The sequence below is a fragment of the Triticum urartu genome, chromosome 6A (assembly GCF_056163025.1).
Source record: "Triticum urartu cultivar PI428250 chromosome 6A, HENAU_Tu73, whole genome shotgun sequence".
NCBI classification, from domain to species: domain Eukaryota; kingdom Viridiplantae; phylum Streptophyta; class Magnoliopsida; order Poales; family Poaceae; genus Triticum; species Triticum urartu.
Genome location: NC_141878.1, coordinates 35500254 through 35509613, shown reverse-complemented (window position 1 = coordinate 35509613; position 9360 = coordinate 35500254). Strand labels below are relative to the sequence as shown.

Genomic DNA, 9360 nt, shown 5'->3' with positions numbered 1-9360 from the left:
GATTTCCTTTCTGTGTAACCGACCGTATGTAACCCTAGATCCCTTCGGTGTCTATATAAACCGGAGGGCTTAGTCCGGATGCGGATACTCATAACCATAGTCATACAAGCTAGACTTCTAGGGTTTAGCCATTATGATCTCGTGGTATATCAACTCTTGTAATACTCATATTCATCAAGATCAATCAAGCAGGAAGTAGGGTATTACCTCCATAGAGAGGGCCCGAACCTGGGTAAACATTGTGTCCCCCGTCTCCTGTTACCATCGATCCTAGACGCACAGTTCGGGACCCCCTACCCGAGATCCGCCGGTTTTTACACCAACACTCACCGCGTACACATGAGAAAAACGTTTCAACCGGACACATAGAAAGATAGGGGCTTATAGTTTTGCCTCCCAACGTATTCACCTCAAGGGTGATGTCAACAATAATAATTCATGCTATCTATATTCAACTGGACATATGTGCCTAGATTTTTCCTCACCACATGATGCTTGCCAAAGGAGAAAAATAAAAAGGAATAGAAGGAAAACTTTGACTCTTTGCATAAAAGTAAAAGATAGGCCCTTCGCAGAGGGAAGCATGCAGAGGTTGCCGTGCGCTTATTTGTTTGTATGCTCAACCCCATAGTGCAAGAGAACGTCACTTTGCATTTCCCCTTGTGATAGCGACCTTTATTATGCAGTCCATCGCTTTTATTCTTCACCATCACAAGTTCGTGCAACGCTCAATTTTCTCTTACACTAAATGATCGCACACTTTTAGAAGCAATTTTTATTGACTTTTTGCACCGATGACAACTTACTTGAGGGATCTTGCTCAATCCCTAGGTAGGTATGGTGGACACTTGAAAATAAGATTTGTGTTTAAGGGTTTTTGGATGCATAAGTAGTATCTCTATTTAGTGCGGAATTTTTGACTGGCAAAGATAGGCGGCAAGCACCACATGTTAAAGGATCTATGACAATATGACTTCTATGTGAATATAAATAAACATAAACCATTAAGTTGTCTTCCTTGTCCAACGTCAACAATTTTGGCATATAATATTTTGATGAGGGCTCACAATCACAAAAGATTTCTAGGATAGTATATTTATATGTGAATCTTCTCTTCCCTTATTAATTCTTTCATGAATTGCATCATTGACTAACGCTATGTTTGTCAATCTCTAATAAAAATTTCTACTTATACTCTTCCTTATGTGGTGTCATCACCTACCATAAGATTAGTAAATGATCTTTTCTTCATTTTTTTCCTTTCTTTTATTTATTTCCTTTCTCTTTTTCTTTCTTATTTCTTTTCTTTTATTTGCAACATGAAAGTAAAGAAAGCAAAAACTCAAACTAAACTTTATTATATAACTTGCACACGATTACAAGGATAGATCACTAAGCAAACTCTCAAAGAAGAAAGGATCGAACTAAACTTTTATTCATCTAAAGAAAAAGATCGAACTAAAATAAGTAAAGGCAAAAAGATAGTGTGATGATATGATACCGGGGCACCTCCCCCAAGCTTGGCGGAAACCAAGGGGAGTGCCCATACCTGATACTCAGTTTTCCTTTGGTGGTGAAGAATGTTGGGGAACGTAATATTTCAAAAAATTCCTACGCACACGCAAGATCATGGTGATGCATAGCAACGAGAGGGGAGAGTGTTGTCCACGTACCCTCGTAGACCGTAAGTGGAAGCGTTATGACAACGCGGTTGATGTAGTCGTACGTCTTCACGATCGACCGATCCTAGTACCGAAAGTATGGCACCTCCGCGATCTGCACACGATCAGCTCGGTGACGTCCCACGAACTCATGATCCAGCAGAGTGTCGAGGGAGAGCTTCGTCAGCACGACGGCGTGATGACGATGATGATGAAGCTACTGGCGCACAGCTTCGCCTAAGCACTACGACGATATGACCGAGGTGGATTATAGTGGAGGGGGCACCGCACACGGCTGGAAACAATCAACTTGTGTGTCTATGGGGTGCCCCCTGGCCACGTATATAAAGGATGGAGGGAGGAGGAGGCCAGCCCTCGTAGGGCGCGCCCAAAGTGTGGAGTCCTGCTAGGACTCCCTAGTCCTAGTAGGATTCCACCTCCCACATGGAATAGGAAAAAGGGAAGGGAGAAGGAGAAGGAAGGAAGGGGGCGCCCCCTTTCCCTAGTCCAATTCGGACCAGTTCATGGGGAAGGGGCGCGGCCACCCTTAGGCCTTTCCCTCCTTTCCTGTATGGCTCATTAAGGCCCAATACGAATTCCCGTAACTCTCCAGTACTCCGAAAAATACCCGAATCACTCGGAACCTTCCGATGTCCGAATATAGCCTTCCAATATATCGATCTTTATGTCTCGACCATTTCGAGACTCCTCGTCATGTCCCCGATCTCATCCGGGACTCCTAACAAACTTCGGTCATCAAATCACATAACTCATAATACAAATTGTCACAGAACGTTAAGCGTGCGGACCCTACGGGTTCGAGAACTATGTAGACATGACTGAGACTCATCTCCAGTCAATAACCAATAGCGGAAACTGGATGCTCATATTGGTTCCTACATATTCTGCGAAGATCTTTATCGGTCAAACCGCATAACAACATACGTTGTTCCCTTTCACTACAAGAAATATGTCAACTTGTGACCATCACTATTGGTCACTGAAAGGTCATTGTTTTTCATTTGTGACAAAAGCTGGCGGTCGTAAACTGAAATTAACGACCTTCTCTATGAGAAGGTCGTGGAATTCGATGACCAAAACAAAAGGTCGTTGATTCTATGACCTTCTGTTTTGGTTGCTAGCTCTCTGCCCAGGCCACGTCGGATCCGACGTGGCAATCTGACGTGGAAAAATTACGACCATTGAAAAGGTCGTTGATAAGATTCAGCCCGGTCCGATTAGGTGTCTATATGGGCCGAGCCCATTAATTCAGCCCATTTATTGTTTTTTTTAGCTTTCAAGTTCAGTCAGTGACATGGGCCAAGCCCAATAGAATTTTATGTTTTGGGCCACAGCCTTTTACTATCCACATTATTTTGTCCACATTTTTTTGGGCCTCACCTTTTTCCAGCCCACTGGCCAGTTTTTTTTTTGTTTCTTTTCCATTTTAAAATAGGTCCCACTAGTCAAATGGGAACCAAATTACCAGGTTTGCTGTTTGGGTACCACAGTCAGTTATATATTTGTGCAAATAGATAATTTGATTCAAAAAGAGCCAATGAGGCATAATATTTTATACAACAGCCAATCATAGTACAATTCTGGTATTCAGCTATAAAATACAACTAAATATACACATAACTAGCTTCACACATAACTATCTCCAGTGAGCTGAAACGCATTGTTGGGTGTGGTTTTTCTTCCGGATTCTTCTTCCTAGAGCTCGTGTACACCCAACTTTTGAAGAATGAAAGCCAGCATCTGAAAATAATAAATTATGAAAAGTTAGACACATAATCAAGTGAATCCGTGAATATAAAATTCTCATAACGATGAAAATTTGCTACAGAACTTTAGATTTAACATGAAACCATGCATATAACATTCTCATAACAGTGAAAACTGAGATATATTTTGCAAATGATCAAGTACCAGCACATGCAAGTTAACACAACAGATGAACAGTACAACAGGTAAGGGAGCAGCAAGACACAAGCCGTATGCATTACAGGCAGTCAAACAGTTCAGGGAACAGCAAACATGCATGCATGCAATTGAAGTACGTACTAGTAGTACAACACAATGCTAGGTTGGAGCAAATCATGCTTAAGCAAACAATGGCAGCAACATGGCATAACCAAATAATAATGTGAGCAAACAACTGGATATGAGTCGCACTTGATCACAACAAAGAATGTGCTAGAATACTTGAGCTTCAGATGGGGAGGAAGGATTAGACAGATGATACCTGGACAGAATACTTGAGCGCGATGCCGGGGACGGTGACATCGCGATGGAGGGCGCGCGAGAGTGCGAATCGGGTGAGGGAGGCGGCGCGCCAGAAGGCCCTGGTGGCCGGTCGCCGAGGACGCGGCGCACGCCCCAGGGCGCGTGGAAGGCGGCCTCCAGCACGGCGCGGTTGAAGGCGACATTGCGACAGAGGCGGCAGACGCAGGCCGCCCGCGCGACATCCGCGAGCGGGAGCCGGTGCAGGGCCGTCACAGATCCCAGGTCCTCAACACTCCAACAGCAGCAATCCAGTGCCTTCTTCTTCTTCTCGTTCTTTTTCTCCTGGGCTTGCTCCTTCTTCTCCTGGGCGTGCTCCTTCTTCTCCTACAACAGCAGCAACAGCAGGTTAATGACAACAGCAACAGGTCAATTAGAACAGCATCAACTCCTGGGAATGCTTTAATTTAGTCCATTTCTTTGATCAACAACTTATCCTAAGGACGACATGCTATCGAACTTTGGAAAATACAGTATGAATATGACAGCCACAACAGCAAGTCCTACACTAAACTAAGCAATCATGATTTCTAACAACAACAATCATCATCAGCAAGTCCTAACTTAACAGCAGCAAAGAGAAGAGAACAGAGGAAAATAGAAGAAAAGAGATGAGAAGTTTCTGTTAATGAAAAAGAATTGCTCATGTTTTCAAATGAATCAAATGAGTAGCTCTACACTGGAGCTCCACCACATCCTCTCGGGTGTAGGATCTCGTAGACAGCATAGTCACCACCAGTAGATAGATGCATGAAGAAAACTGAATTACTATAATAGAATACTTCATGGAGAAGTTGGATATGATGCATCGAGCAAGCAACTAATTTAGTAAGCAGTGCTCCAAGGTATTCCACATGTCAGGTGCAGCTTGCAAGCCAGCATGGAGAAAAATCTGCATCTTCTCATTGTCAGCTACGACAAGGGGTGCAAACAGGAAACACGCTGAAACTTTACTGTTAAGAAAACCATTGATCAAGTGGTCCAATCAATTCTCTAGTTCAACAAGTAATTATATGAGGCATCAAGATTGCTAAATATCAAGAAGACCACTTAATGAACAGAATTTAGCAGAGACCATTTGGTGGATCAGCTGGCAAATATTTCAGAAACAGAGCAAAACAGCTTGCTAATTTTGGCATCAACACAAGTACTGTAGTAGCCACGAAGCATGAGGAGGTGGTACTCCAACACCTCAAACAGCAGCCAGATGGCGGTGGCGCCCGCGAGCACCCCGGCAGAGATCTTGTTCCTCCACGGGAAGAGGTCAGCAACTGCAAAGCATAGCACATAGCACATAAACATTAATCGGATTTGTTTCTGACATTTTTGTTCTATCAAATAAGCAATTGTACTCACTAAGTTTTGTTTCGGTCAAATAACCATCTATTGCTGCACCCTAAAAAACAAGAGGAACCACCCTGAAAAAACAAGAGGAAACACTGGTGATACAAGTAGCATAAGCATAATACAACACCATATATTTGACGTGTGGGTATGTATATATATATATATATATATATATATCTGTATGTGTGTGTGTGTGTGTGTGTGTGTGTGTGTGTAATTAACAAAGTTGGTTCAGTTGGACATATCAAAGTGTGTAATTATACATCAAGGTTTGCAGGTTCAGAAGGAAGATATAAGCAATCAAGCAATGTTACAATCTATGCAGAATGTCAATTCACATCAGATCAAACACCTTCTGTTACTAGAAGAATAGAGCATACCCATGAAACCAGCAGGGTAGGTCTTGTCAGTGCGGACCTTTCCATCAACCATGATATGACGCTGCATAAGGATAGATTGCACTTCACGGTAGGTGAGAGCATATTTCAGTCTGTTCCTCAGGATGAGGATCAGAGGCAGGCACTCCCTGGCCTTGTGAGGACCAGATGATGGCTTGGGGGGCTGAAATCAATAGACATATCAAGTATCAGATAAACAAGGATAACAATTATTATCATATCGAAGCATGCACACCAAATGGGCACGGTATGCCACACTAGATCATAAACATCATAAAAATGGTTGGGTTAAGATTGCTGCAAGTCTTGATGGAATATATCTTCTACTTTAGTATTTCTCAAACTTAGGAGGCTAGTAATTTAAGCATGAAAAGTGCTTGCTACATGTGTGAGAATTAGGCAGGATATCTCAAAACAAATTCTCCTCGGAAAATACTTTGGAACACATATGGACAACATACGAAACTGATCAGCAATCTACAATAAGATATACCAGTCTCGTCAAATCAGGCTGCTAAATCTCCCAACGCCACATCAGTAATGGCGGCGGCGAGTTATTTCATTTATATCAGCAAAGCACATGACAAAAATAAGCAAACTACTGGCACAGATCTGGAGCACATAAGCACAGTCGCCATGTGCTCCAGCATGTCCGGCCGTTCAAATCAGAGATGCCTCCAGAGGTGCCTTCACCTTTGCCCTTGCTGTTCAGGTTCTTGATATTCTGAATACACAGAAATCTCAGCTCAAAACTTGTAATACACATCGCTGCTTGTCTAAGCAAATAAACTACCTAGTCATATTGCCATGCGATAGTTCATGGTATATCTTTTGTTTCCATGGCCCCTTGAACTGGTTTGGAATGGTTGGAGTTGTCCATTTCCCATCTTATACAATCTGCACCTTCAAATAGAACAAACGATATGTCAAACATAGATGAGCAGAAAATACCAACCACTTAACAAAAAAAAACTAATGTGCAGATAGTACTCGAACAAATCAAAGAGGCAGGAAACAAGACATCTGCTTTGCTAGCTAGGAGTTTAGGTACAAACTGAAGCTAATATGATGATCCGGAGGCCCACAAGAAATTATTTAACATATGGAATGGGGCATCTACCAAAAGGTTAAAGCAATAAGGGGAATTGGATCGATTGCAATGCAAGATGGGCATTATTTGCTTGTGGCAAAGCAGGTTCGTTTTTACTAGGTACTGACAAATTACCAACTGACGGGGAAAAGTGGGGTCCAAGAAGACAACAGATTACCAACCGATGTTGACGCACATACGGACAACCAAATCTGTACAATCGCAACATTCAACAAGAATGAAGGCCATAATTATATGCCAGCTATTAATTAATTCGATGTACAGAGCAAAGATAATAGGACCTCAACCGAAAAAATTGGTGCGGTGAATGTGAAACGGCTAAGCAAGCGCTACGGAATCTAACGAGACTAGATTGGTTGAAAGAAAGTCTGTATGTATGTATGTATGGTCAGTAAGCAAGCAAGCAAGGGAGCGCCTCGTGAACAAGAATCAAACTGCCCTTGTAAAGCAAAGCAAGTCGGCTTCTGGGTAAACTGAAACATGCCCGCGTTGGCCTAACGTTGTCGTAACAGCCGGATGGGATGAAGCGTCGTTCTAAATAAAAAGAAAGGCGGCGGAGTGGCTAGTGCATCGTCCAATCCGCCTGCCTGCCTCTGATGGGTGATTGGATGGTAGGCGCAAGCGGCTTGGCAGCCGAGATGAAGGCAAGACTAGCGGAATTTGGCTGCCATCAATCAGTTGAGCCATAAGATTGGTTAGTCTAGCAAGCATATTAATGTTTGAACGATTACTATGCAATTGAGGCATTAATAAGGTTTCTACAACAAACATGTTGGCATCATGAGGCTGGCACAGGCCGGGTCTGCTTATATGTGATCCAGACAGAGACAAGCAACAAGACCCCCACCCACTGCTAAGAAGTAGAGTATCTAACAGAATTATGAGAGATGAAGCAAGCAAGCGGAGGCCAGCAATTCAGTACGTCAGGAGCAGTAACAGGTTGGATAAGAATTGGGAAGCACGACCGCACGACGGCGACCTCAGACCTTTCTTTCCCGGCCTGGCTGAAGAGTGGCAGGATACGGGATCAGGGGGCGAGGAATACATCTGTCTAGCCGCAGGGACTAGCCAGCAGGATACGGGGTCAGGGGGCGAGGAGATCCCGAGGAAAAGGAAAAACAGGCGAAGAGACCCACAGCGGCGGCCGGATCTCGAGGAACGAAACAGAGGGGGAATGGAGGAGGGGGAAACCTTGCTGCCGATGACTAGCCAGCAGTCGTCCTTGGAGCTGTGCTTGGCGACCTCCTCGAGGATGAAGAGCTTGCCGGACGACGACATGGTCTCCTCCTCCTCTCTCTCGGCTTCCTCTGGAGGACCAACATCGGAGGTGGGCAAGGACGTCCGGGTCGGCGCGGGCGTCATCGCGGAGCCAGTAGTAGTCGTTGACGCGCACGTCCTCGTGCTCCGCGAGCCTCCGCGGGGCCTTTCTGGCCACCGGCGGCGCACCATCGCGGCGGAGGAGCTGAGGGCCTAATCCGCTGCGGCCGCCTCGCCTGCTCGAGCTTGACGAAGCCGTAGACGACGCCGACGCCGACTGCGGAGACCCTGGCCACCTGCAGAGCAACATCCATCGCGAGGTCGGTCAGATCTGATCCGCGAGGCCGCGGGGGAATCGTGAATGGGAGGAGAGGGGCGCGTGGGTCGCTTACGAGGGCGGTGGGAGTGAGAGGAGGACGGTAGGGTTCCCGCCAGAGGTTGCCAGGATCGGGCGCCGGAGGTGGCGGCGGCAAGGGAGGAGTGCAGCGCTAGGATTAGCGCGAGAGAGAGGAGGGCTTGCTGTCGTGGGTGGGGTTCGCGCGAGAGAGAGGGGGTTTGCTGCCGTGGGATGTCGGATCCAAGCCACAAGTGTTCCACCAATCAGAATTAAGCTTAGGTAGTTTTGTTTTTTTTTTCTTTTGTTTCTCTTATAATTTTCACCCTCTAATTCAGGGTAAACATTCAACATAGTAACCACTTATAGTTTGCTAAAATGAACCAATAGTGTGCACATGTGTGTATCTTGGGATGACAAGCAATGTTGATTTGGGGGGGTTTCACTTTCATTGCACACAAGAGCCATTTTCCATTTTTCGAGTGCCCAAAATGAGTTTTTTTAAGAAAAATCTACCATATATTTTTTGTAAAATTGGACCAAATCATTTTTTTATAATATTAGGCTATATTTAATGCATAATTGACCAAATGGTTTGGTGTTAGAAGTTTTGATCTACCTATCATAAAAAAGACAAATTTCAGCCGATTCATCTAAAAGCAGATCAAATTTGAACTGTAGCTGCCTCATAATTTGCTCTTTATTTTTTTCAAAAATCATTCCTAGGTACATAAGTGCCTATTTAATCAGAGAAACACCAAAATATTTTCAAAATTCAACCACTAGCCAGGAACGGTCATACCCGCCATTTTGACCGCATTTTGAAACGGGCATGAAAAATTCAAAAAAATCAAAAAAATGGAAAACCTTCACATTGTGTCATTATATGTGGCCAAGTTACCAAGAAAAATAATAAACTTGTAATACGGTAATTATTTTTAAAAAGTGTTCTCAGAAATGAGTCAT

The 9360-nt window shown here is 44.1% G+C and overlaps 1 long non-coding RNA gene across 4 annotated transcripts; it reads right to left on the bottom strand.

Annotated features, from left to right (window-relative positions):
• Window positions 1-3176: 3176 nt before the first annotated feature.
• LOC147963591 (uncharacterized) lies at window positions 3177-8625 on the bottom strand. Of its 4 annotated transcripts, XR_015609311.1 has the most exons (9): window positions 8453-8619; window positions 7995-8356; window positions 6486-6595; window positions 6386-6416; window positions 5675-5855; window positions 5304-5365; window positions 5139-5218; window positions 3910-4274; window positions 3177-3422 (listed from the first exon to the last, which is right to left on the bottom strand). It is a non-coding gene; the product is annotated as an uncharacterized LOC147963591 (long non-coding RNA). The 4 variants fall into 4 exon arrangements; XR_015609312.1 differs by lacking the exon at window positions 6386-6416 and having other exon boundaries at window positions 6486-6589; window positions 8453-8625; XR_015609310.1 differs by having other exon boundaries at window positions 6386-6595.
• Window positions 8626-9360: the final 735 nt, after the last annotated feature.